Source organism: Ictalurus punctatus, chromosome 2 (assembly GCF_001660625.3).
Source record: "Ictalurus punctatus breed USDA103 chromosome 2, Coco_2.0, whole genome shotgun sequence".
NCBI classification, from domain to species: Eukaryota; Metazoa; Chordata; class Actinopteri; order Siluriformes; family Ictaluridae; genus Ictalurus; species Ictalurus punctatus.
The window spans coordinates 38,389,503-38,394,595 of record NC_030417.2 but is presented as its reverse complement, the minus strand read 5'-3'; positions in this window follow the sequence as shown (position 1 = coordinate 38,394,595).

Genomic DNA, 5,093 nt, shown 5'->3' with positions numbered 1-5,093 from the left:
ACCCCAGTGTTTATTCCCCAACCCTGTGAATGCTTCTTTTCTAATTAAGAGCTCTCAGAATGAAGAGGCTGTTTTTTGTTTTTTTTTGCGATGTAGTAGCTGACCGAACCAAGACCTCACATTATCTGTTTATCTACGGCACTAAGATCCATCTCCTCGTGTGCCTGCTTGCTCTCTGTGGTGTGTATCCACAGTCCTGGCTTCTGATTGAGGTTCCCTGTTGGCATCTGCTTAAAGAGAGTTGGAGATCATTTCTTCTCTGCGTGGAGGGATTAGATATCTCAGCTATTCCTTCAGGCCGTGAGCACTGACAGATGTGCATGCGTGCAATAATGGAAATGCATAACACAAGTCAAGAGAGGAGATTTGATCCGCTGATGCCTTCCATGTCTCTTTCTCATTGTTTCCCTTCTGTTTCCTTTTGTGCAGAGCGGAGCAGATGAATGAGTCGAATGCTAGTTTGTTTCCTGATCTGATCTCACATGCTTGTGCTTGTAGATGAAATCTTGACAATAAGACTCACTCTTTCAGCTCCGGTAAGAGATGTTTGCACATATATTTGCACAGCTGAAACTTGCCAAGTGTTTTCCTATAGAGAACTATGGTAGACAAAAAGAAAGTGTGCTTATGTATATACAAATGGTTGATTGATCCTTTAGCGATTAATATTACCGTATGCAACAACAGTCAAATCGAAGCTCTACCCCAAGGCCTAAGGACCCCGAGTTTAAGGTAACCAATATAGGCCTACTTACCCTAACTTTACCCAGTGTAAGCTTTTTAGTATGAATGCCAAAAAAGCAAGATGCTAGCTTAGTCAAATCTAGATCATGTTACCGTTATGCTCTTCGGATAAAGTTCCCGCTAGGGTTCTTTGGTTTGTCCAGCTAAAGTAAATGTTTACAAATGGTTCCCCTTTAGAAAAGCTGTTGTTCTATTAACTTCAGGAGAAAGTGAGGGAACAACTGTTTATAACGACTATAATGTAAGTAATAAATTGTAGAATGTCTAGTAGACATTTCCCAACATTAAATTCAGTCATAAATGGATAAAACTATGCAGTGTTGTTCATCAATGAATAAAAATTGAAATCGTTGGCAAATTGCCCTGGTATAAGAGGAATGAAACACTACACAAGGTGGTGTTATAGAAACATAACATGTTGTCATGTTAAAGAACCCGAGTCAGTTTCAGATCTGAGATAAGTGTTGCAGCAAGACAGAGCAGGACCGAGAGAGATCTCAGGCCAAGGCAAGACAAGCAACAAATAACTCACACAGCATGCTGCTGCAATGGTCCATGGTTCATGCACAGGATTTTTCGTGGTGGAGATGGCTGTGTTGTGAATATGATGTCACTCTGGTTTGTGAGCCGTGCTGGACAGAGCAGTGCTCAAGCCTCGTATGTGTGTTTTCCAGCTGATCCTCTCCATGCAGATGTTTGTAATGAATCGGAGTTAATTAGACATGGTGTCTGTTTTTCACTGTAATCAAATGTGCCTTCATAGAGTTCGGAGTGTGTTCAGGAACAGTGACTGACACTGAATAAAATGGGAATGGATTAGGATGGGTGTGGAATAAGATGAGCATGGATTAGGACTGGTATGGATTAGGATGGGCATGGATTAGGTTGGGCATGGAATAAGATGAGCATGGATTAAGATGGGCGTGGAATAAGATGAGCATGGATTAGTATGGGCGTGGAATAAAATGGGCATGGATTAGGATGGGCGTGGAATAAGATGTGCATGGATTAGGATGGGCATGGAATAAAATGGCATGGATTAGGATGGGCATGGAATAAAATGGCATGGATTAGGATGGGTGTGGAATAAAATGGGCATGGATTAGGATGGGCGTGGAATAAGATGGGCATGGATTAGGATGGGCGTGGAATAAAATGGGCATGGATTAGGATGGGCGTGGAATAAAATGGGCATGGATTAGGATGGGCATGGAATAAAATGGGCATGGATTAGGATAGGCGTGGAATAAGATGGGCATGGATTAGGATGGGTGTGGAATAAAATGGGCATGGATTAGGATGGGCGTGGAATAAGATGGGCATGGATTAGGATGAGCATGGAATAAAATGGGCATGGATTAGGATGGTATTTATTAGGATGGGCATGGATTAGGATGGACAAGGAATAAAATGTGCATGGATTAGGATCGGTGTGGAATAAAATGAGCATGGATTAGGATGGACAAGGAATAGGATGGGCATGGATTAGGATGGTATTTATTAGGATGGTATTTATTAGGATGGGCATGGATTAGGATGGACAAGGAATAAGACGTGCATGGATTAGGATGGGTGTGGAATAAGATGGGCATGGATTAGGATGGGCGTGGAATAAGATGGGCATGTATTAGGATGGGTGTGGAATAAAATGGATATGGCTTAGGATGGGTGTGGAATAAGATGGGCATGGATTAGGATGGGCATGGGTATGGAATAATATGGGCATGTATTATGGTGGGTGTGGTATAAAATGGGCATGGATTAGGATCGGCGTGGAATAAAACATGCATGGATTAGGATGGGCGTGGAATAAGATGGGCATGGAATAGGATGGGCGTGGAATAAGATGGGCATGGATTAGGATGGGTGTGGAATAGGATGGGCATGGAATAGGATGGGCATGGATTAGGATGGGTGTGGAATAAGATGAGCATGGATTAGGATGGGCATGGAATAAAATGGGTGTGGATTAGGATGGGTGTGGAATAAGATGGGCATGGATTAGGATGGGCATGGGTATGGAATAATATGGGCATGTATTATAGTGGGTGTGGTATAAAATGGGCATGGATTAGGATCGGCATGGAATAAAACATGCATGGATTAGGATGGGCGTGGAATAAGATGGGAATGGATTAGGATGAGCATGGGTATGGAATAATATGGGCATGTATTATAGTGGGTGTGGTATAAAATGGGCATGGATTAGGATGGGCATGGAATAAAACATGCATGGATTAGGATGGGCGTGGAATAAGATGGGTATGAATTTGAATGGTTGTGGAATAAGACATGTATGGATTAGGATGGGTGTGGAATAAGATGGGAGTGGAATAAGACATGCATAGATTAGGCCCCGCCCCCAAATCTAGTGGAAAGCTTTCTCAGAAGACTGGAGCTTAGTATAACAGCAAAGAGTGAATACCTCTGGAATGGGATGTTCAACAAGCACATCTGGCTGTGATGGTCACGTGCCCACAAACCTTTGGCCATATACATAGAAGAAAGACAACGATGTAACACTGAGTGCAGGGGTGGGGGGTGGGGGGGTGAGGTGGGGGGGGGGTTAATGCTTTTAATATTCTAGATGCGCAAAAGGTACGCAGATAAGTACATGGGCAGTGAAGTTCGTAGCCACCAAAAATGTCCTAAATTAATAGTTGAAGTATCTCTGATACTCTGATATTCAAGACTATGTCTTGAGTCCTGAAATAAGGATGGATACATCACGAAGATGATCTGTTAAGAGTTTAAGGAGAGGTTTATTTTATTTCTTAATCTTGTCATGTTCAGTGTTCCGTTTTTTTTTCCTGCAGATTTGACCTGCTTTTCTGCTGCGCTGGCAGAGCATCAGTTTATCCCTCTCTAATCAAAACAGTGTCTGGGAAGATGGAGGTTCCTGACTCCCAAACAGCTGGAACCTGTCCGGTGCGCTCGTACTGTAAGTGTGCTCGTGCGACTTTAAGACCTGGAACGAGTCGGCTTTCTCATGGAGATCTCACCGAGAATAAAGTGTGACTCTTCTGTCCGACTCCGCCCAAGCTCAGAGCAGAACAAGAGCCGAGAACAACGTCATCCGGCCGCACTTCAACACTGGGATCCGCACTCCGGGTTATTATTCGTAACGGGCAGAGTTATTGCACAAAAAAGAAAAGGAAGCGTTGCGGAAAAGCTAAGCAACCAAAACAAAAACCAAACAAAGCTTCAGCTCTATCACCTACAGTTAGTCATTACTTACCGTAACATGTGTGTCGAAACACCCGTGTGTGTTCACTTCCTGTCCCTTTGTAACTCTGTTGAATATAAAGATCAGGTTAATCAGGCTTGATTTAGTCCATCAGATGATCTCACAGAACTGTTGTGAGACTTCCATGTAGTGTAGAATGTGGTCTTTGTATTAATTTGGTATTTATTGTGTTCATGGTGTCTGCACTTGTCTGTCTGACTTGTCTTGTTCCTGTGCACATGCTTTGTACATTTGACTCTGGTTCCGTTCGCTCAAACTCAAGACGAGTCAAATGAATGGCTCATATTTATTACATTCTCAAACCACGAAAGCCTACTGTTATTATAGAAACGATAACGTATTCGAACGAGCATGCTAATATAAACCTGTCCGATTTGCTGTTATAGAAAATTAACACCAACTGACCAATCACAGTCCAGAATTCAGCAGATATGATAATGAGTCTTTACGGGTCACGTATACATTACAGCAGAGTGAAATTCTTTTCTTTGCATACCCCAGCATGTAAGGAAGTTGGGGTCAGAGCGCAGGGTCAGCCATGATACAGCGCCCCCTTGAGTAGAGAGGGTTAAGTGCCTTGCTCAAGGGCCCAACGGTGGTAGCTTGGCAGTGCTGGGGCTCGAACCCCCGACCTTCTGATCAGTAACCCAGAGCCATAACCGCTAAACACTGATGAAAGACATGAAAGTTTCCACAGAGATCACAGCACATACATAATACCCTGTGGGGTAAGGACACACACACACACACACACACGCACACACACACTCACTCCCTTTACACCACGCTGTGTTAATTTGTGCAGGATTTCCAGTCTGAGGCTGGAATGAGGAGCAGATGAGGAGGGAACGATGTGGTGAGAGCTCAGAGCAAGTGTGTGTGTGTGTACAGGATGTGAGACATGAGACAGGATATGTGATTAGAGTACAGTGAGGTGCGAGAGGAATTTCCACATAACCAAGTTGTGTGGAAAAACGTGTCAAAAACATTCGCGTTACTCACTACAGCGAAGAACGAGGAACAGGAACTCATCCAGGAAGTCTTTCGTACCTCAAAGGAACCAGTCTTGGAATCTCAGTCTTGGAGATATGGAGAACTTATT